Source organism: Pseudophryne corroboree, chromosome 2, assembly GCF_028390025.1.
Source record: "Pseudophryne corroboree isolate aPseCor3 chromosome 2, aPseCor3.hap2, whole genome shotgun sequence".
Taxonomy (NCBI): domain Eukaryota; kingdom Metazoa; phylum Chordata; class Amphibia; order Anura; family Myobatrachidae; genus Pseudophryne; species Pseudophryne corroboree.
In genome coordinates this window covers 260,253,763-260,278,131 of record NC_086445.1, presented here as the reverse complement: position 1 = coordinate 260,278,131, position 24,369 = coordinate 260,253,763, and the positions used below count along the sequence as shown (strand labels likewise).

The following is a 24,369-nucleotide window of genomic DNA, read 5'->3' as shown; positions in this document are numbered from 1 at the left end:
GAGAGATTCCATCCTGTAGTTCAACTTCTCAAGTAGAAATCTTTTATTTATTTATTTATTTTTTCAGGGATAGCAGGACAATGTCCTGATCCTGACGCAACTCTGGTATGGCGTCGCATACTACCTCCCCTTCCCGAGGAGAATTGGTAAAATCTATTTGAAAAATCAGTGAGGGGAATCATCTGTAAACTCCAGTATGTCCCCCTTTGGATTCTATTATTAACTCACAGATCCAAGATCATTCCAGGATTGACTGAAGAGTATTAGACGAGTTCCCACCGATGCGGGCTCCAGCAGATAGACCCAGCGACATGCGGTGGATGTGGTAGAAACAGAAGACGATATTCGCTTCTGCGAACCTGAAAAGGCGGCAGACCTCTTACCTTTTCACCTTCCACTATCTGCAAAGAAAGGGAAAAAAGAACGGTATCCAACCGGTTAAAATGACTGCATCCCACAAAAGAATGTGTCATCAACCATTGTGAGGGAACATATCTCACGAAGGTAGACTTACCAGTGGTATCTGCCGAGAGTAACTTAACTAAGGCATACCCAAACAGCGGTTACACCTACACAGGGAAAATACTCCATCATCTCTCGGAGTCAGCCTCAGCATTCCCTTGGCCATACCTCCTGTAGTCGCACGGCAGCCTGCCGCAATGTTATAGAGAAGACCCAACATAAGAAGCATCCCCTCTCTCTCTAGGGTATTCTATCGGATGCCAAGGTAACCGATCATTTCTGAATGCAAGCACTCCCCCATGCGCATGTAATGCAAATATCATCAAGGCATATAATTAAAATATCACTTAGCTTCCTGTATATGATCCTTTGTGACAGGGCCCCGTGCAGACCAGGGGTTGACTTTCGCTGTATTCTATCCATGACGGGAAAAGAATAAACACTCGGACTCCTCGTGAGGATCTGAGACCAACTCGTCACGGATGACCTAGAGCTTTATCAACAGAGTGACCAGCACATGAGAAGGCATAATTTTACTTCAGCATCCATTAGAACTTGTAATATGAATATACATATTTAAATACACATATACACACACATATCATATATATATATATATATATATATATCATACATATACGTAATCTGTCTAGAACCCCAGGGTCCCTAGTGACATTAATGTGTGCTGAATGTGTACGACCATGTACTGAATGCCAAAGTTGTGGATCTGACCAGGAAACCTTATGGTCGACATAAAACATAGTGTTTGTCGACAACAGAGAGTAGTAACTAGGTAAAAATAACATTCTTACGACCCCGAGGGGTTCGTGGGAAGTATATACACATAAATTTAATATCATTCCCCCACAAATAAAACCACATCTGTGCTAGAGCTACAGGCCCATGGAACCGTACCCTATACAGGTATAGGTTATTTAGTTGATGTTAATTTACACCCAGTAATAACAGTTGGCACCGACAGGTCACCCACATACTACTGTGTCACCCATACTGTGTTTACTTTTGAAAAAAGCATACAACTACCGACCTGCTGACACTTGATCTACAGACCCAAGTACCATCAGGAGTCGGCAATGCCGACAGAGGGATTCCCATAGCCAGCTCGTGGCAGAGCTCACACACATGTCGACACATGTGTACTATAAAGCTATCATGGGTATATGTGACAGGGAAAACACAGAACACAATTACAACTCATTAACTAACACGCACATTATAGTGTATAGTGCTATATTTTTCTATTTTGCACTAAAATCACCTTGCCCCCCCTTGTTTTTCACTGTTAGCTGCCTAACAGTGCTTTTTGGCAGGGACATGAGGAGAAAATGGCGCTGTAACAAGTTGTGAGGGCTAAGCGCCGCCCCCTCTCGGCGCGCTTCAGCCCCTCTAATATTTTTCATATTTATACTGGCGGGGGTCCGTATACAGTGCCTATGCACTGTATACATCTTTTGCCAGTGTCAGGAAGAGGTATATTGCTGCCCAGGGCGCCCCCCCTGCGCCCTGCACCCTTGTAGAGCCGTTGGTATGTGGGAGCAATGGCGCGCAGCGCAACCGATGTGGGGCACCTCCGAGACCTGAAGTCTTCTGCCGTCACTGAAGTCTTCTTTTCTTCCAATACTCACCCGGCTTCTGTCTTCTGTGAGGGGGTTGACGGCACGGCTCCGGGAACAAGCAGCTAGGCGCACCAAGTGATCGAACCCTCTGGAGCTAATGGTGTACAGTAGCCTAAGAAGCAGAGCCCTTAACTCAGAAGAAGTAGGTCTGACTTCTCTCCCCTCAGACCCACGAAGCAGAGAGCCTGTAGCCAGCAGGTCTCTCTGAAAATAAAAAACCTAGCATAAAGTCTTTCCAGAGAAACTCAGTAGAGCTCCCCTAGTGTGTGACCAGTCTCTCCTGGGCACAGAATCTAACTGGAGTCTGGAGGAGGGGCATAGAGGGAGGAGCCAGTTCACACCCATTCAAAGTCTTATAGTGTGCCCATGTCTCCTGCGGATCCCGTCTATACCCCATGGTCCTTACGGAGTCCCCAGCATCCTCTAGGACGTCTGAGAAAAGAGACTGAACACATATATTGGGTATTTAAGTATATGTTGAATTACAACTACAAGTGGGCAAAGGTAGATGTTGCTGACTCAAATAGTCCCAAATTCCTTGATGGATATCAGCAGCAAATGCCGAGGTTCCTGAGGCAGTCTGTGTGTACAAAACTCTCATCTGTCTGTGATACAGTGGAGCGTAATGATGATTTAGCTCAAAGGATCTGGATCCAGTATTCAGAGTAAGTTCAAGTGCAAGGTTCAGGTATAAAGTTCAAAGACTTACCGGGTTTGCCATTGCATTGGTGGTATCAAGTTGCTGGTTCTGCTGTATCCAGGTGACAGGTGTAACATTGGTCCTATACGACTGGGTGTTCCTTCCTGGAGTGTGTGGAGACTAGGTAGGGTCAGGTGGAGCTTACTGTTGTGATCCGCCGTGTGAGGTATAGGCTCTTCAACCTCTCCACAATTCAGGTGTCTGGATCAATTGATAGATGTTACAGTCCTTTCAGAGGACTCCTGGTAAGGAATCTTGCAGCTCTATGCGCAAACATATTTTTCGGTGCTAGTCCTAACAAAAACGGTATTTCTGTTTAGTACACATATATAGTGAAGCGATTTGTTAGACATTTGAAGACAAGTTTCACTGCATTTTTGTTTTGGGTGAATCTTCTCAAGCTGCATACCCACCCCCTCATTTTCAGTCTTTTTAATTCTGCACATTCTGTGATCAGATACTCAGGCCGTATTCAATTAGCTGTGCACAACAATGCTTAATATAGTAGCAATATTCCAAATCTGCACCTCTATGGGGTGCAAGGATAGATCTGTGATGCTGGTGGTCACAAGGCACTAGAGAAGTGATCTGAATTCCAACACCTTGCAGCCATCACAAGTAAATGAATATCCCCTTAAAATACTTTATAACTGGTTATTAGAGAATTTTATATTATAATTGCAATAGGGATGAGCGGGTTCGGTTCCTCGGAATCCGAACCCGCCCGAACTTCATGTTTTTTTACACGGGGCCGAGCGACTCGGATCTTCCCGCCTTGCTCGGTTAACCCGAGCGCGCCCGAACGTCATCATCCCGCTGTCGGATTCTCGCGAGGCTCGGATTCTATCGCGAGACTCGGATTCTATATAAGGAGCCGCGCGTCGCCGCCATTTTCACACATGCATTGAGATTCATAGGGAGAGGACGTGGCTGGCGTCCTCTCCGTTTATAGAGAAGAGAGTGAGACAGTAGAGAGAGACACAGTAGTAATTTTGGGGAGCATTAGGAGGAGTACTAGTTACTTGCTGAAGTGATAGATAGTGTGACTGTATATTATCTGACTTGTGGGGGAGACACTGACAGTGGGGAGCAGTTAGAGTCTGAGAGCAGGACTCAGGAGTACATATAACGTACAGTGCACACTTTTGCTGCCAGAGTGCCACACTGCCATTGTGACCACACTGACCACCAGTATAATATATATTGTGATTGTCTGCTTAGGAGTACTACTTGCAAGTTGCTGATAGTGTGACCAGTGACCTGACCACCAGTCACCACCAGTTTAATATATATATATATATATATATATATATAATTGTATATAATATATATATAATATTGTATACCACCTACCCGTGGTTTTTTTTTTTTTCTTTCTTCTTTATACATACTACTATAGTAGCTTACTGTAGCAGTCTGCGGTGCTGCTGAGCTGACTGTGTCCAGCAGGTCCGTCATCAGTCATTACATAATAAATATATATACCTGTCCGGCTGCAGTACTAGTGATATTATATATATATATATTGATTTCATCTCATTATCATCCAGTCTATATTAGCAGCAGACACAGTACGGTAGTCCACGGCTGTAGCTACCTCTGTGTCGGCAGTCGCTCGTCCATCCATAATTGTATACCACCTACCCGTGGTTTTTTTTTTTCTTTCTTCTTTATACATACTACTATAGTAGCTTACTGTAGCAGTCTGCGGTGCTGCTGAGCTGACTGTGTCCAGCAGGTCCGTCATCAGTCATTACATAATAAATATATATACCTGTCCGGCTGCAGTACTAGTGATATTATATATATATATATTGATTTCATCTCATTATCATCCAGTCTATATTAGCAGCAGACACAGTACGGTAGTCCACGGCTGTAGCTACCTCTGTGTCGGCAGTCGCTCGTCCATCTATAATTGTATACCACCTACCCGTGTTTTTTTTTTTCTTTCTTCTTTATACATACTACTATAGTAGCTTACTGTAGCAGTCTGCGGTGCTGCTGAGCTGACAGTGTCCAGCAGGTCCGTCATCAGTCATTACATAATAAATATATCTACCTGTCCGGCTGCAGTACTAGTGATATTATATATATATATATATTGATTTCATCTCATTATCATCCAGTCTATATTAGCAGCAGACACAGTATGGTAGTCCACGGCTGTAGCTACCTCTGTGTCGGCAGTCGCTCGTCCATCCATAATTGTATACCACCTACCCGTGGTTTTTTTTTTCTTTCTTCTTTATACATACTACTATAGTAGCTTACTGTAGCAGTCTGCGGTGCTGCTGAGCTGACTGTGTCCAGCAGGTCCGTCATCAGTCATTACATAATAAATATATCTACCTGTCTGGCTGCAGTACTAGTGTGATATAATATATATTGATTTCATCTCATTATCATCCAGTCTATATTAGCAGCAGACACAGTACGGTAGTCCACGGCTGTAGCTACCTCTGTGTCGGCAGTCGCTCGTCCATCCATAATTGTATACCACCTACCCGTGTTTTTTTTTTCTTTCTTCTTTATACATACTACTATAGTAGCTTACTGTAGCAGTCTGCGGTGCTGCTGAGCTGACAGTGTCCAGCAGGTCCGTCATCAGTCATTACATAATAAATATATCTACCTGTCCGGCTGCAGTACTAGTGATATTATATATATATATATTGATTTCATCTCATTATCATCCAGTCTATATTAGCAGCAGACACAGTACGGTAGTCCACGGCTGTAGCTACCTCTGTGTCGGCAGTCGCTCGTCCATCCATAATTGTATACCACCTACCCGTGGTTTTTTTTTTCTTTCTTCTTTATACATACTACTATAGTAGCTTACTGTAGCAGTCTGCGGTGCTGCTGAGCTGACAGTGTCCAGCAGGTCCGTCATCAGTCATTACATAATAAATATATCTACCTGTCCGGCTGCAGTACTAGTGATATTATATATATATATATTGATTTCATCTCATTATCATCCAGTCTATATTAGCAGCAGACACAGTACGGTAGTCCACGGCTGTAGCTACCTCTGTGTCGGCAGTCGCTCGTCCATCCATAATTGTATACCACCTACCCGTGTTTTTTTCTTTTTCTTTCTTCTTTATACATACTACTATAGTAGCTTACTGTAGCAGTCTGCGGTGCTGCTGAGCTGACAGTGTCCAGCAGGTCCGTCATCAGTCATTACATAATAAATATATATACCTGTCCGGCTGCAGTACTAGTGATATTATATATATATATATTGATTTCATCTCATTATCATCCAGTCTATATTAGCAGCAGACACAGTACGGTAGTCCACGGCTGTAGCTACCTCTGTGTCGGCAGTCGCTCGTCCATCCATAAGTATACTAGTATCCATCCATCTCCATTGTTTACCTGAGGTGCCTTTTAGTTGTGCCTATTAAAATATGGAGAACAAAAATGTTGAGGTTCCAAAATTAGGGAAAGATCAAGATCCACTTCCACCTCGTGCTGAAGCTGCTGCCACTAGTCATGGCCGAGACGATGAAATGCCAGCAACGTCGTCTGCCAAGGCCGATGCCCAATGTCATAGTACAGAGCATGTAAAATCCAAAAAACCAAATATCAGTAAAAAAAGGACTCCAAAATCTAAAATAAAATTGTCGGAGGAGAAGCGTAAACTTGCCAATATGCCATTTACCACACGGAGTGGCAAGGAACGGCTGAGGCCCTGGCCTATGTTCATGGCTAGTGGTTCAGCTTCACATGAGGATGGAAGCACTCAGCCTCTCGCTAGAAAAATGAAAAGACTCAAGCTGGCAAAAGCACCGCAAAGAACTGTGCGTTCTTCGAAATCCCAAATCCACAAGGAGAGTCCAATTGTGTCGGTTGCGATGCCTGACCTTCCCAACACTGGACGTGAAGAGCATGCGCCTTCCACCATTTGCACGCCCCCTGCAAGTGCTGGAAGGAGCACCCGCAGTCCAGTTCCTGATAGTCAGATTGAAGATGTCAGTGTTGAAGTACACCAGGATGAGGAGGATATGGGTGTTGCTGGCGCTGGGGAGGAAATTGACAAGGAGGATTCTGATGGTGAGGTGGTTTGTTTAAGTCAGGCACCCGGGGAGACACCTGTTGTCCGTGGGAGGAATATGGCCGTTGACATGCCTAGTGAAAATACCAAAAAAATCAGCTCTTCGGTGTGGAAGTATTTCAACAGAAATGCGGACAACATTTGTCAAGCCGTGTGTTGCCTTTGTTAAGCTGTAATAAGTAGGGGTAAGGACGTTAACCACCTCGGAACATCCTCCCTTATACGTCACCTGCAGCGCATTCATAATAAGTCAGTGACAAGTTCAAAAACTTTGGGCGACAGCGGAAGCAGTCCACTGACCAGCAAATCCCTTCCTCTTGTAACCAAGCTCACGCAAACCACCCCACCAACTCCCTCAGTGTCAATTTCCTCCTTCCCCAGGAATGCCAATAGTCCTGCAGGCCATGTCACTGGCAATTCTGACGATTCCTCTCCTGCCTGGGATTCCTCCGATGCATCCTTGCGTGTAACGCCTACTGCTGCTGGCGCTGCTGTTGTTGCTGCTGGGAGTCGATGGTCATCCCAGAGGGGAAATCGTAAGACCACTTTTACTACTTCCACCAAGCAATTGACTGTCCAACAGTCCTTTGCGAGGAAGATGAAATATCACAGCAGTCATCCTGCTGCAAAGCGGATAACTGAGGCCTTGGCATCCTGGGTGGTGAGAAACGTGGTTCCGGTATCCATCATTACTGCAGAGCCAACTAGAGACTTGTTGGAGGTACTGTGTCCCCGGTACCAAATACCATCTAGGTTCCATTTCTCTAGGCAGGCGATACCGAAAATGTACACAGACCTCAGAAAAAGAGTCACCAGTGTCCTAAAAAATGCAGCTGTACCCAATGTCCACTTAACCACGGACATGTGGACAAGTGGAGCAGGGCAGGGTCAGGACTATATGACTGTGACAGCCCACTGGGTAGATGTATGGACTCCCGCCGCAAGAACAGCAGCGGCGGCACCAGTAGCAGCATCTCGCAAACGCCAACTCTTTCCTAGGCAGGCTACGCTTTGTATCACCGGTTTCCAGAATACGCACACAGCTGAAAACCTCTTACGGCAACTGAGGAAGATCATCGCGGAATGGCTTACCCCAATTGGACTCTCCTGTGGATTTGTGGCATCGGACAACGCCAGCAATATTGTGTGTGCATTAAATCTGGGCAAATTCCAGCACGTCCCATGTTTTGCACATACCTTGAATTTGGTGGTGCAGAATTTTTTTAAAAACGACAGGGGCGTGCAAGAGATGCTGTCGGTGGCCAGAAGAATTGCGGGACACTTTCGGCGTACAGGCACCACGTACAGAAGACTGGAGCAACACCAAAAACGCCTGAACCTGCCCTGCCATCATCTGAAGCAAGAAGTGGTAACGAGGTGGAATTTAACCCTATATATGCTTCAGAGGTTGGAGGAGCAGCAAAAGGCCATTCAAGCCTATACAATTCAGCACGATATAGGAGGTGGAATGCACCTGTCTCAAGCGCAGTGGAGAATGATTTCAACGTTGTGCAAGGTTCTGCTGCCCTTTGAACTTGCCACACGTGAAGTCAGTTCAGACACTGCCAGCCTGAGTCAGGTCATTCCCCTCATCAGGCTTTTGCAGAAGAAGCTGGAGACATTGAAGGAGGATCTAACACGGAGCGATTCCGCTAGGCATGTGGGACTTGTGGATGGAGCCCTTAATTCGCTTAACAAGGATTCACGGGTGGTCAATCTGTTGAAATCAGAGCACTACATTTTGGCCACCGTGCTCGATCCTAGATTTAAAACCTACCTTGGATCTCTCTTTCCGGCAGACACAAGTCTGCTGGGGTTCAAAGACCTGCTGGTGAGAAAATTGTCAAGTCAAGCGGAACGCGACCTGTCAACATCTCCTCCTTCACATTCTCCCGCAACTGGGGGTGCGAGGAAAAGGCTCAGAATTCCGAGCCCACCCGCTGGCGGTGATGCAGGGCAGTCTGGAGCGACTGCTGATGCTGACATCTGGTCCGGACTGAAGGACCTGTCAACGATTACGGACATGTCGTCTACTGTCACTGCATATGATTCTCTCCCCATTGAAAGAATGGTGGAGGATTATATGAGTGACCGCATCCAAGTAGGCACGTCACACAGTCCGTACTTATACTGGCAGGAAAAAGAGGCAATTTGGAGGCCCTTGCACAAACTGGCTTTATTCTACCTAAGTTGCCCTCCCACAAGTGTGTACTCCGAAAGAGTGTTTAGTGCCGCCGCTCACCTTGTCAGCAATCGGCGTACGAGGTTACTTCCAGAAAATGTGGAGAAGATGATGTTCATTAAAATGAATTATAATCAATTCCTCCGTGGAGACATTGACCAGCAGCAATTGCCTCCACAAAGTACACAGGGAGCTGAGATGGTGGATTCCAGTGGGGACGAATTGATAATCTGTGAGGAGGGGGATGTACACGGTGATATATCGGAGGATGATGATGAGGTGGACATCTTGCCTCTGTAGAGCCAGTTTGTGCAAGGAGAGATTAATTGCTTCTTTTTCGGTGGGGGTCCAAACCAACCCGTCATTTCAGTCACAGTCGTGTGGCAGACCCTGTCACTGAAATGATGGGTTGGTTAAAGTGTGCATGTCCTGTTTATACAACATAAGGGTGGGTGGGAGGGCCCAAGGACAATTCCATCTTGCACCTCTTTTTTCTTTAATTTTTCTTTGCGTCATGTGCTGTTTGGGGAGTGTTTTTTGGAAGGGCCATCCTGCGTGACACTGCAGTGCCACTCCTAGATGGGCCAGGTGTTTGTGTCGGCCACTAGGGTCGCTTATCTTACTCACACAGCTACCTCATTGTGTGGCATACTGGAATGTTAGGAGACAAGAGATATTGGAAAGTTCCAAAAGCCATTTAATTCTTATCAGTGAGTGGGGGAGTTTTATGGCCCCAACACCAGTTCTAGCAGACCCTGCCACATGTAGGGGGTTAGGACAGGAAGTGCAGGGGGATTTGAGCAAAAGGATCAAAGCACAGGACAGTTCAGTGTGAGCTGAGGACTGAGGATGGAGGGCACAGGCTAAGTGTCCAGGAGAAACGCAGGCTGGGGACTGTGGAACAAGAATGGCACTCCACAGTCCCTGGCATGATGGAAAGAAGAGCAGCGTGTGGGTGTTGCTATGAAGAGAGGGAGAGCCCATATCTGCAGTGTGACAGGAGAGCCAGCAGCTTCAGTGAGAGATGGAGAGTGCAGTGTGAGAGCCACAGTATGCAGAGTACAGTGGAAGGAACCAGGAACAAAGGACCTTCAGGGGTACACAAGAAGCAGGACGGGAGGTGTGAGTCTGCGGGATAGGACGACCTGGGTGAGTGGTAGGAACCACGTTTGGCGGAAGGCCCCCAGTAACGTGTACATGAGATCCCGTTTAGATAGAGCCCCTAGCGAATGGGGGAGAGCACACTAAAATGAATTTCAGTTTGCGAAAGCCGCACTACTGATTCCCAGAGACTGCGCTGGTATGTACTGTACTGTAATGATGTCACATCACTGTAAATGCTGTTATTGCCCGTGAAGCAAATGAAAGGAGATGTAACTTGATGTAACCCATATGAATATTGCGCTGGAGAGGAGAACAAGGAGTTAAATGTTACTGTCGTGATAACCCTGTCTGAACTGTGAATAAACTGCTTTTTTTATGTCATGAGAAAGCCTGGCGTGACAATGCTTTTTAAAAATGACTGATGGACCGGCCGCTCCCCGGCTATCACAATTGCGCCTCTTTTTTTCTTTGCGTCATGTGCTGTTTGGGGAGTGTTTTTTGGAAGGGCCATCCTGCGTGACACTGCAGTGCCACTCCTAGATGGGCCAGGTGTTTGTGTCGGCCACTAGGGTCGCTTATCTAACTCACACAGCTACCTCATTGCGCCTCTTTTTTTCTTTGCGTCATGTGCTGTTTGGGGAGTGTTTTTTGGAAGGGCCATCCTGCGTGACACTGCAGTGCCACTCCTAGATGGGCCCGGTGTTTGTGTCGGCCACTAGGGTCGCTTATCTTACTCACACAGCTACCTCGGTGCAAATTTTAGGACTAAAAATAATATTGTGAGGTGTGAGGTATTCAGAATAGACTGAAAATGAGTGGAAATTATGGTTTTTGAGGTTAATAATACTTTGGGATCAAAATGACCCCCAAATTCTATGATTTAAGCTGTTTTTTAGTGTTTTTTGAAAAAAACACCCGAATCCAAAACACACCCGAATCCGACAAAAAAAATTCGGTGAGGTTTTGCCAAAACGCGGTCGAACCCAAAACACGGCCGCGGAACCGAACCCAAAACCAAAACACAAAACCCGAAAAATTTCAAGTGCACATCTCTAAATTGCAACCGGTTACATGGCACATGATGTAGTGAGCAGAGAGGCTTTGAAATGTCTTTCTGAGCCCAATCTTCTCGGTGCACCATAACAATCATCCTCCTCCTTCTCCCCCCACTACCATCGCCTAACATGCAAGAGCTGTGTGTCTAGTAGTCATGCAGTATACTTTTCTGATTTCTCTCTCAAATTATGGGTGCTACCCTCAGTCATCAGGCAGAGCCGCTTGTAGAACGGCATGCAGAAACAGATGCTACCTACTACCTGCTCAACACTTGGAGTTTAAGCAAGCATCAATGACGTAGCAGAGCTCTGTGCCACACGAACACATGACGTCATGCAGAGGTAGTTAGGTTGCTGACATCAGGAATTAGAGCACTGGCTGGTGAACCCTTGGGATGCTTCGGGTGGTTCTACTCCTGGCTGTGGCACCGTATAAATGCCACGTCCAGGGCCCTGCGTGATGGACACCGCTCGCACAGCCCTAGTTACAGGTGTCCTCTATGTCAGTGATTCCCAAACTCAGTCCTCACGGCACCCTAACAGTCCAGGTTTTAAGAATATCCATGCTTAAGCAAGTGACTAAATTGTACATAAGTCAGTTTGATTATACTATCTGCGCACAAGCATGGATATCCTTAAAACCTTTACCGTTAGGTTGCCTTGGGACAGAGTTTTTGTGAAACCTTGCCCTATGCCCTCCCATTCCCCAGATTACTGCACACAAGCCAGGTGTTAGAATGACACACATACCAACAGTACAGTGCTGGGGTTGTGCTGGCTCTCAGGTCACAAGTCCTGACTATCGGAATAGGACAACACTGAGAGATAGTGTGTACAGTAGAATCCTGGACATCGATCAGTCAGATTGTGCCCGGGGCTCAGCTCCTGTCTCTCTTTTACATTTCCACATATTCTAAACTAATCTATACCATATTATTACGTCAGTATCACTTATCTAGCGCTGTGATTGGCCACTCTCATACCACGTGGCCTGAAGTTACTAAAGAATCATCTGTCGTTGCGCGTGCGTGCTGCGAACCTCCCGCTACGTGATTAGCGTTTCCTGTTGCTAGGAGACGAGAGGAAACCGCATACAGCGCAGCGGACACTCAGGTATATGGGGGCATTGGGCTATGGGTGAACCGGGACCGGGAACTGCTTGTTACACTGTTGCATAGTGCTCCGTACTGCATACGTACAATAGCTTTTCACCCTGATTCATAATCATTATTCCTTTTATGTAGACAAAAATGAATCATAGAATAAATGTAGTGGATAATAAAACTGTTAAGTCATACTCTTGCAGCAACATGAGCTTTCTTATAGGTTCTAGAACAGTGGTTCTCAAACTGTGTGCTGTGGAACCCTGGGGTACCTCGGGGTACTATTATTATTATTATTATTATTATTATTATTATTTCTCTAACGTCCTAGTGGATGCTGGGAACTCCGTAAGGACAATGGGGAATAGCGGGCTCCGCAGGAGACTGGGCACTCTAAAGAAAGATTTAGTACTATCTGGTGTGCACTGGCTCCTCTCTCTATGCCCCTCCTCCAGACCTCAGTTAGAATCTGTGCCCGGACAGAGCTGGGTGCTTTTAGTGGGCTCTCCTGAGCTTGCTAATAAGAAAGTATTTTAGTTAGGTTTTTTTATTTTCAGAGAGCTTCTGCTGGCAACAGACTCTCTGCTACGTGGGACTGAGGGGAGAGAAGCAAACCTACTAACTGCGGCTAGGTTGCGCTTCTTAGGCTACTGGACACCATTAGCTCCAGAGGGATCGAACACTGGACCTGACCTTGTCGTCCGTTCCCGGAGCCGCGCCGCCGTCCCCCTCGCAGAGCCAGAAGACAAAAGCCGGCAGAAGCGGAGAAGACATCGAAATCGGCGGCAGAAGACTCCTGTCTTCACATGAGGTAGCGCACAGCACTGCAGCTGTGCGCCATTGCGCCCACACTAACCCACACACTCCGGTCACTGTAGGGTGCAGGGTGCAGGGTGCAGGGGGGGGCGCCTTGGGCAGCAATTGATACCTCCTGGCAAAAGCTGCATATAGACAGTGGGACACTGTTATATGTATGAGCCCCCGCCATTTATTTTACAAAAAAATCGCGGGACAGAAGCCCGCCGCTGAGGGGGCGGGGCCTTCTTCCTCAGCACTCACCAGCGCCATTTTCCTTCCACAGCTCCGCTGAGAGGAAGCTCCCCAGGCTCTCCCCTGCAGAATCACGGTAGAAGGGTAAAAAAGAGAGGGGGGGGGGGCACATAAATTTAGGCGCATTAATAATATTACAGCAGCTACTGGGTAAACACTAAGTTACTGTGTAATCCCTGGGTTATATAGCGCTGGGGTGTGTGCTGGCATACTCTCTCTCTGTCTCTCCAAAAGGCCTTGTGGGGGTCCTGTCCTCATTTAGAGCTTCCCCTGTGTGTGTGGTGTGTCGGTACGCGTGTGTCGACATGTTTGACGAAGAGGGCTATGTGGAGGCAGAGCAAGTGCAGTTGACTGATGTCGCCACCGACGGTGCCGACACCTGATTGGATGGATATGTGGATTGTGTTAAATGATAATGTAAACTCCTTACATAAAAGGTTGGATAAAGCTGATACCTTGGGCCAGTCAGGGTCTCAACCCATGCCTGATCCTACAGCGCAGAGGCCCTCAGGGTCTCAAAAGCGCCCACTATCCAAAATGGTTGACACAGATGTCGACACAGATTCTGACTCCAGTGTCGACGACGATGATGCAAAATTGCAACTAAAAATGACAAAAGCTATACGTTACATGATTATAGCGATGAAGGATGTTTTACACATATCAGAGGTAAACCCTGTCCCTGACAAGAGGGTTTATATGTATGGGGAGAAAAAGCAAGAGGTGACTTTTCCCCCTTCACATGAGTTAAATGAGTTATGTGAAAGAGCGTGGGATTCCCCAGATAAGAAAGTCCTGATTTCCAAAAGGTTACTTATGGCGTACCCTTTCCCGCCAGAGGACAGGGTGCGCTGGGAATCCTCCCCTAGGGTAGATAAAGCTCTCACACGCTTATCTAAGAAGGTGACTCTGCCGTCGCAGGATACGGCCACCCTAAAGGATCCTGCTGATAGAAAGCAGCAAAGTATCCTGAAATCTGTTTATACACATTCAGGGACTCTACTGAGGCCGGCAATTGCGTCGGCGTGGATGTGTAGTGCTGTAGCAGCGTGGACAGATAATCTGTCTGAGGAAATGGATACCTTGGACAGGGATACCATTATGCTGACCCTGGGGCATATCAAAGACACTGTCCTATATATGAGGGATGCCCAGAGGGACATTTGCCTACTGGGCTCTAGAATTAATGCAATGTCAATTTCTGCCAGGAGGGTCCTGTGGACTCGGCAGTGGACAGGTGATGCAGACTCCAAAAAACACATGGAGGTGTTACCTTACAAGGGTGAGGAATTGTTTGGGGACGGTCTCTCGGACCTGGTTTCCACAGCTACTGCTGGGAAGTCAAACTTTTTGCCATATATTCCCTCACAACCTAAGAAAGCACCGTATTACCAAATGCAGTCCTTTCGCGCACAAAGAAGCAAGAAGGTCAGAGGTGCCTCCTTTCTTGCTAGAGGCAGGGGTAGAGGAAAAAAGCTGCACCTTACAGCTAGTTCCCAGGAACAGAAGTCCTCCCCGGCTTCCACGAAATCCACCGCATGACGCTGGGGCTCCACGGGTGGAGCCAGGAGCGGTGGGGGCGCGTCTCCGACATTTCAGCCACCAGTGGGTTTGCTCACAGGTGGATCCCTGGGCTATACAGATTGTGTCTCAGGGATACAAGCTGGAATTCGAGGTGATGCCCCCTCAACGTTACCTAAAATCGTCCCTGCCAGCTTCCCCCATAGAAAGGGAAGTAGTGGTAGCGGCAATTCACAAGCTATTTCTCCAGCAGGTGCTGGTAAAGGTTCCCCTTCTTCAACAGGGAAAGGGATACTATTCCACAATGTTTGTGGTACCGAAACCGGACGGTTCGGTCAGACCTATATTAAATTTAAAGTCCCTGAACATTTATCTGAAAAGATTCAAGTTCAAAATGGAATCGCTCAGAGCGGTCATTGCAAGCCTGGAAGAGGGGGATTTTATGGTGTCTCTGGACATCAAGGCTGCTTACTTGCATGTCCCCATTTATCCGCCTCATCAGGAGTACCTCAGATTTGTGGTACAGGACTGTCATTACCAATTCCAGACGTTGCCGTTTGGGCTCTCCACGGCACCGAGAATATTTACCAAGGTAATGGCAGAAATGATGGTGATCCTGAGAAAGCAAGGAGTCACAGTTATCCCATACTTGGACGATCTCCTTATAAAGGCGAGGTCGAGGGAGCAGTTGCAGATCAGCGTAGCGCACTCTCAGGAAGTGTTGCAACAGCATGGCTGGATTCTGAATATCCCAAAGTTGCAGGTGATTCCTACGACGCGTCTGCCCTTTCTGGGCATGATTCTGGACACAGACCAGAAGAAGGTGTTTCTCCCGACGGAGAAGGCTCAAGAGCTTGTGACTCTAGTCAGAGACCTCTTAAAACCGAAACAGGTGTCGGTGCATCACTGCACGCGAGTCCTGGGAAAGATGGTGGCATCGTACGAAGCCATTCCCTTCGGCAGGTTCCATGCGAGGATCTTTCAATGAGATCTGTTGGACAAATGGTCCGGATCGCATCTTCAGATGCATCGGCTGATCACCCTGTCCCCCAGGGCCAGGGTGTCTCTTCTGTGGTGGCTACAGAGTGCTCACCTTCTCGAGGGCCGCAGGTTCGGCATACAGGACTGGGTCCTGGTGACCACGGATGCGAGCCTCCGAGGGTGGGGGGCAGTCACTCAGGGAAGAAACTTCCAAGGGTTGTGGTCAAGTCAGGAGGCTTGTCTGCACATCAATATCCTGGAACTAAGGGCCATATTCAACGCCCTGAGTCAAGCGGAGCCCCTGCTTCGCAACCAACCGGTGCTGATTCAGTCAGACAACATCACCGCGGTGGCTCATGTAAACCGCCAGGGCGGCACAAGAAGCAGAGTTGCGATGGCGGAAGCCACCAGGATTCTTCGGTGGGCGGAGAATCATGTACAAGCACTGTCAGCAGTGTTCATTCCGGGGGTGGACAACTGGGAAGCAGACTTCCTCAGCAGGCACGACCCTCACCCGGGAGAGTGGGGACTTCATCACGAAGTCTTCATTCAGATTAGAAATCGATGGGAACTGCCACAGGTAGACATGATGGCGTCCCGTCTCAACAAAAAGCTACAACGGTATTGCGCCAGGTCAAGAGACCCTCAGGCGATAGCTGTGGACGCCCTGGTAACACCGTGGGTGTTCCAATCGGTCTATGTGTTTCCTCCTCTTCCTCTCATACCCAAGGTGCTGAGAATCGTAAGAAGAAAAGGAGTGAGAACAATACTCAATGTTCCAGATTGGCCACGAAGGCCTTGGTACCCCGAACTGCAAGAAATGCTCACAGAGGACCCATGGCCTCTGCCTCTCAGACAGGACCTGTTGCAACAGGGGCCCTGCCTGTTCCAAGACTTACCGCGGCTGGGTTTGACGGCATGGCGGTTGAACGCCGGATCCTAGCGGAAAAAGGCATTCCGGAGGAAGTTATTCCTACGCTGATAAAGGCTCGGAAGGACGTAACAGCAAAGCATTATCACCGCATATGGCGAAAATATGTTGCTTGGTGTGAGGCCAGGAAGGCCCCTACAGATGAATTCCAACTGGGCAGATTTCTGCACTTTCTACAGTCTGGAGTGACTATGGGCTTGAAGTTGGGATCCATAAAGGTCCAGATTTCGTCCCTATCCATTTTCTTTCAAAAGGAACTAGCGTCTCTTCCTGAAGTTCAGACGTTTGTTAAGGGAGTGCTGCATATTCAGCCCCCTTTTGTGCCACCAGTGGCACCTTGGGATCTTAACGTGGTGTTGCGTTTCCTAAAATCCCACTGGTTTGAACCACTTAAGACCGTGGAGCTAAAGTATCTCACGTGGAAGGTGGTCATGCTATTGGCCTTAGCTTCGGCTAGGCGTGTGTCAGAATTGGCGGCTTTGTCATGCAAAAGCCCTTATCTGGTTTTTCATATGGACAGGGCAGAATTGCGGACTCGTCCCCAATTTCTGCCAAAGGTGGTGTCATCTTTTCATTTGAACCAACCTATTGTAGTGCCTGCGGCTACTTGTGACTTGGAGGAGTCCAGGTTACTAGATGTAGTCAGGGCTTTGAAGATTTATGTAGCCAGAACGGCTGGAGTCAGGAAAACTGACTCGCTGTTTATCCTATATGCCCCCAACAACATTCCACAAGGAAGGTGGTCTCTTCTTGGGCGGCTGCCCGAGGGGTCTCTGCTTTACACCTTTGCCGAGCTGCTACTTGGTCGGGTTCAAACACATTTGCAAAATTCTACAAGTTTGATACCCTGGCTGAGGAGGACCTTGAGTTTGCCCATTCGGTGCTGCAGAGTCATCCTGTTATGCACACCAGTGCCTGCAGGAAAGTACTGGTGTCAGAACTGTTATGCACTCCAGTGTCTGCAGGAATGTACTGGTGTTTGAACTGTTATGCAAAACAAATGGACTCACAGACAAACTGGGGAATATGACATAACGTACACAGAAGGTGATAGGGTAACAAAATACACACAAAGTGAACAGAGAAGCCCAGAGGCTAAGGAACTGGGTATCTCCCTTGTATTAGAACTGCTAAGATGGAAAAAGCAAGATGTTGTGTTTTAATACGTAGAGAACCCGAAATGCTGTTGCTAAGGGCAACAGCAAAACCCTAAAGGGTTACCAACGGGTGTGGCAGTAAACTCCTTGGTCAGAGATGGAATGATAGACACAAGGAGAGTCTCCACAATCCTATTTCTCACTTGCAGTGCACAGGTTTTAGCTTACTGCCACTAAACTGACCCCTGACACCTAGCACAGTGAGACAGGATTAGACAGGCAAGTCTTAGAATACAGCCGCAAACTTGCTAAGTTCACAGAGTAGTAACAGAACCCCAGCAAGCTAAACGACTGACTCCAGTCTTACTGCTAGGTCTGGATTGGCAGAGTGTAATACCAAATCCCCAGGCCTATTTGCAGTGAGCAACAAACAAATACAAAGCTACACAGTACTGGCTAACTTTCATGAACTGACTAACCAACAAAGATTCAGCAGCATCTGCTTACCCTGAAAAGAGGCCTTATAAAGCAGGTGCTGTCCACGCCCCACTCAGACCTCACAGACTGTGAGCACAAAAACCAGCACCGGATCCCCTGCCGTGCACAGAGCCTATAACCACTGCACAGCAAAAGACCCGAACCTGAGTATCAGCTGCGCTCAGGTTACTCCACTAGCACTTGTCTCCCGGTTGCCATGACGACGTGGCAGCACAGGGCAGGAGACCCTAACAGTACCCCCCCTCTGACGAGGGGTCAAAGAACCCCTACCACCGGGTTTATCGGGGAACTGCGAGAAGAAAGAGCGTATCAGTCTGGGGGCTTGAAGATCACAACTGCGCACCCACGACCGCTCCTCCGGGCCATACCCCTTCCAGTGCACCAAAAATGACAGCCGACCCCGAACCACCTTGGAGTCAAGAATCCTTTCAACAACAAACTCCCTCTGGCCACGTATCAGAATAGGGGAAGGTCTTCCACTGGAAGAAGGATTACTAATCGCCCGTTTTAAAAGGGAACAATGAAATGTTTTATTGATACCCAAAGAACGGGGCAGATCTAACTGAAATGCCACCGGATTGATAACCCTGGTGATCTTATAAGGGCCGATGAACCGGGGCCCTAACTTATGAGATGGCTGTCTCAACTTCAAATTCTTGGTAGACAACCAGACGAAGTCTCCTAATTTGAAGCTGCAGGGTCTTTTCCGCTTATCAAAAACCCTTTTGGTCACTAATGACACAGACACAAGGGCTTTCTTCACTTTCCGCCAAATACCTCTTAGGACCGAAACCACAGAGGAACCACCAGGCGTGGAGTCCAGGGGGTCAAAAGAATTGGCCTTAGGATGATGCCCATACACACAAAGGAAGGGAGAGATCCCTGTAGCAGAGTGAGCCGCGTTGTTATAGGCAAACTCCGCCATGGACAGATGAGCAACCCAGTCAGTCTGACACTTGGAGACATAACACCTGAGGAACTGCTCCAAGGACTGGTTCACCCTTTCAGTCTGCCCATTAGACTGCGGATGGTAGCCTGACGACAAGCTGACAGAAATCTGGAGATCGGAACAAAATGCCCTCCAGAATTTGGCCACAAACTGGGATCCGCGGTCAGAGACCACATCAAGTGGCAACCCGTGGAGACGCACAACATGCAGCATAAATAATTCAGACAGGCGTCTGGCTGATGGCAGCCCAACCAGTGGAACGAAGTGCGCCATCTTCGAAAACCTGTCAACGACAACCCAGATGGCTGTCATCCCCGAGGATTTGGGCAAGTCCACCACAAAATCCATTGAAATGTGGGTCCATGGCTTAGATGGGATAGAGAGTGGATGTAATGGGCCAACAGGAACCCCTCTAGGAGTCGATGCAGGGTCGCAACGAACCGTCCTTTTTACCCACGAAGAAGAACCCCGACCCAACTGGAGACTGTGAAGGTTTGATAAATCCCTTAGCCAAGTTCTCCTGAATGTACTCTGCCATAGCCTGAGTCTCAGGACGTGACAGGGAGTACAACCTGCTCTTGGGAAGCTTAGCATTTGGCAACAAATCAATGGCACAGTCATAGGGGCGATGGGGCGGTAGTACCTCTGCAACTTTTTTGGAGAACACGTCCGCAAAATCTGCATAACACCCTGGCAATCCTGGCAAACTTAGCTGCGAGAGCCTGACTGGAAGGCTCAAGCAACTCCTGAAACAATCAGTACCCCAACTAAGAATCTCCCCAGAGACCCAGTCAAATTGAGGATTGTGGGCCCTTAACCAGGGTAACCCCAACACCAATGGGGCAAAAGTACAGACAGTCACATAAAAGGACAATTTTTCAGAGTGTGTGGCTCCAATAAACAAAGAAATCTGGCTAGTGCAAGAGGTAATTTTACCTTGGGATAATGGTTCCCCGTTTTAACCCACAAATCTCAATTTTCGATGCCAAGGGTACTAAGGGAACAGAGTGTTTCAGGGCGAATTGGCGGTCCATAAAAACCCCATCGGCCCCACTGTCCACAAAGGCCTCAGTCTTGACAGTTTGACCGAGGATCTTCAAGGTCACCGGAATGATAAAAGTCTTCTTGGGAAATTCTGACTTCTGGCCTGACAGGATATTTCCCATCACCCTCAGGCCCTGAAGTTTTCCGGCTTTTCTGGGCATGATACTACCACATGACCTTTATTCCCACAGTACAAACACAACCCCTGCTGTCTCCTCCGCGTCTTCTCACGCGAGGAGAGGCGGGTAGCCCCAATCTGCATAGGCTCCTCAGAAAATTCCTCAGAGTCTGAGGTTCCCTTGGGAAGGAAGGAAATCTCAGTCTCCCTTTCAAGCCTACGCTCTCTCAGCCGTCTATCCACCCGGATGGATAACTGCATGAGCTGATCCAAGCTATCAGGCAAGGGATATTGTACCAGTTGGTCCTTTATCTGGTTAGAAAGACCTCTTCGGTACTGGTGTCTCAGGGCTGGGTCATTCCACTGGGTATCATGGGCCAACCTCCGAAACTCCGTACAGTAAACCTCAACTGGCCTTCGCCCTTGCTTAAGGATCGAAATCTGAGCCTCGGCTGAGGCCGTCTTGTCAGGGTCATCATACAACATGCCCAGTGCCGTAAAAAAAGCATCAACACTTTTAAGCGACGGACAGTCAGGCTGCAACCCATATGCCCAGACCTGTGGGTCTCCTTGTAGCAAGGAAATCACTATGCCCACCCGCTGAATCTCCGACCCAGAAGACTGAGGCCTAAGCCGGAAGTATAGCTTGCAGCGCTCCTTGAAACAAAAGAACTGCGAGCGATCTCCAGAAAAACGATCCGGGAGATTTACTTTCGGCTCCTTAACCCCTGCAGGTGCTGCTGCTGCGGGAGCTCTGCCAGCAGCCTGGGAGGTGTGCATTTTAATGGACAAATCATTAAATTGTCGAGTCAGGACCTGCACCTGATCGACCACCTGTTGCAACGTATTTTGAGGGGTATGCTCCATATTCCCACAAAATTTCAACAGGAGTATTTGGCTGCTGAATATGTTATGCACACCAGTGCCTGCAGGAAAGTACTGGTGTCAGAACTGTTATGCACTCCAGTGTCTGCAGGAATGTACTGGTGTTTGAACTGTTATGCAAAACAAATGGACTCACAGACAAACTGGGGAATATGACATAACGTACACAGAAGGTGATAGGGTAACAAAATACACACAAAGTGAACAGAGAAGCCCAGAGGCTAAGGAACTGGGTATCTCCCTTGTATTAGAACTGCTAAGATGGAAAAAGCAAGATGTTGTGTTTTAATACGTAGAGAACCCGAAATGCTGTTGCTAAGGGCAACAGCAAAACCCTAAAGGGTTACCAACGGGTGTGGCAGTAAACTCCTTGGTCAGAGATGGAATGATAGACACAAGGAGAGTCTCCACAATCCTATTTCTCACTTGCAGTGCACAGGTTTTAGCTTACTGCCACTAAACTGACCCCTGACACCTAGCACAGTGAGACAGGATTAGACAGGCAAGTCTTAGAATACAGCCGCAAACTTGCTAAGTTCACAGAGTAGTAACAGAACCCCAGCAAGCTAAACGACTGACTCCAGTCTTACTGCTAGGTCTGGATTGGCAGAGTGTAATACCAAATCCCCAGGCCTATTTGCAGTGAGCAACAAACAAATACAAAGCTACACAGTACTGGCTAACTTTCATGAACTGACTAACCAACAAAGATTCAGCAGCATCTGCTTACCCTGAAAAGAGGCCTTATAAAGCAGGTGCTGTCCACGCCCCACTCAGACCTCACAGACTGTGAGCACAAAAACCAGCACCGGATCCCCTGCCGTGCACAGAGCCTATAACCACTGCACAGCAAAAGACCCGAACCTGAGTATCAGCTGCGCTCAGGTTACTCCACTAGCACTTGTCTCCCGGTTGCCATGACGACGTGGCAGCACAGGGCAGGAGACCCTAACACATCCGCACTCTCCCGCCCGTTTGGGAGCTTTGGTATAATCCCCATGGTCCTTACGGAGTTCCCAGCATCCACTAGGACGTTACAGAAAATAAGATTTTACTCACCGGTAAATCTATTTCTCATAGTCCGTAGTGGATGCTGGGCGCCTTTCCCTAGTGCGGACTTTCTGCAATACGTGTACATAGTTATTGCTTAATAATGGGTTATGTTATGTTGGCATCCATTGTTGATGCCCTGTTGTTGTTTATACTGTTGACTGGATAAGTGTATCACAAGTTGTACGGTGTGATTGGTGTGGCTGGTATGAGTCTTACCCGGGATTCCAAAATCCTTTCCTTATAATGTCTGCTCTTCCGGGCACAGTTTCCTTAACTGAGGTCTGGAGGAGGGGCATAGAGGGAGGAGCCAGTGCACACCAGATAGTACTAAATCTTTCTTTAGAGTGCCCAGTCTCCTGCGGAGCCCGCTATTCCCCATGGTCCTTACGGAGTTCCCAGCATCCACTACGGACTATGAGAAATAGATTTACCGGTGAGTAAAATCTTATTTATTATTATTATTATTATTATTATTATTATCATCCTTTATTTATATGGCGCCACAAGGGTTCAGCAGCGCCCAATTGCAGAGTACATATGCACATAATCAAAACAGGAAAACAGTGACTTACAGTTGAAGACAATATAGGACAAGTACAGGGTGACTAAGCATAACTACACCAGTAAACGACATAGAGTTAAGTTCCAAGGTGGCCAAAAAATAAAACTGCGGGATTAGGGCATTTGAGGATTATTAAAGTAAGAAAAGGATAAGCACATGAGGGAAGAGGGCCCTACTCAAAGGTTACATTCTAAGGGGAGGGGTAGACAGACAGGGGTGACACAGATGGGGTACATAGAGAGCGTGGAACAGAGGGTTAGGATGAGATTTGGCTGGGTTTGGTAAAGAAATGGGTCTTAAGAGCCCGTTTGAAGTTTTGTAGAGAGGTGGAGAGTCTGAGGGGGAGAGGTAAAGAATTCCAGAGGAAGGGAGCAACACGTGAAAAATCTTGGAGATAGGAGTGGGAGGAAGTAATCAGAAGACAGGAGAGTCGGCGTGCATTAGCAGAGGGAAGAGGACGGGTGGGAGAGTAAAGGGAGATAAGGTCAGAGATGTAGATGGGAGTGGAGTGGGAGAGGGCTTTGTAAGTGAGTGTGAGAAGTTTGAATTGGATTCTGAAAGGGAAGGGAAGCCAGTGAAGGGCTTGTAGGAGAGGAGAGGTGGACGTAGTGCGTTTGGTGAGGAAGATGAGCCGGGCTGCAGCATTGAGGATACATACCTCCCAACTTTGGCTGCCTTGAAAGAGGGACACACGCGCGGCGAAGCTGCGCTCCCAAAAATGGGGCGTGACCTATGAAAAGGGGGCGTGGCTTCGCGGGAAGACCCGCGGTCGCGAGCCACGCCCCCAATTTCATCACTGAGGGGGCATGCCCAGTGCTCCGTGAGCCGCTGGCATGCCCCCTCTCCCTCTGTCTGTCTACAATGAATAGACGCTGTGCGCATGCGCACAGCGTCTATTCACCGCTGCTCTGCTAAGCAGGGCAGCGAGAGACTGAGCCTCCCAACTGTCCCCCCCCACCGCGGGACACTGCGGCCCGCGGGTGGGACAGCGGGACAGACCCCAAAAAACGGGACTGTCCCGCGAAAATCGGGACAGTTGGGAGGTATGAGGATAGTTTAGAGTGGAGAGAGGTAATTGTCAGGGAGGCCAGTTAGGAGGAGATTACAGTAGCTCAGTCTGGAAATAATCAGTGATCAGTGAGTGAATAATGATCTTAGTGGCATCCTGGGTGAGAAAAGGTCTGATCCTGGAAATGTTTTTGAGATGAAAATGACAGGTTTGTGAGAGGTGCTGAATGTGTGGTTTGAAGGAGAGAGAGAGGAGTCAAGGATTACGCCAAGACAGCGTACTTGGGGGCTAGAGGAGATAGTCATGCCATCAATGGATAATGAGATTGTGGGAGGCAGTGGCATAACTACTGCCCCCGT

General features: G+C 47.9%; 1 protein-coding gene across 2 annotated transcripts in view; it reads left to right on the top strand.

Annotated features, from left to right (window-relative positions):
- The first annotated feature begins 12,220 nt into the window (after positions 1-12,220).
- The window catches only part of CCDC65 (coiled-coil domain containing 65), a 128,097-nt gene continuing 115,948 nt past the window's right edge, over positions 12,221-24,369 (top strand). For both annotated transcript variants that reach the window (XM_063952716.1, XM_063952717.1), the window contains exon 1: positions 12,221-12,322. The gene's annotated coding sequence lies outside the window, so the exon portion shown is untranslated. The remainder of the gene's footprint in view (positions 12,323-24,369) is intronic.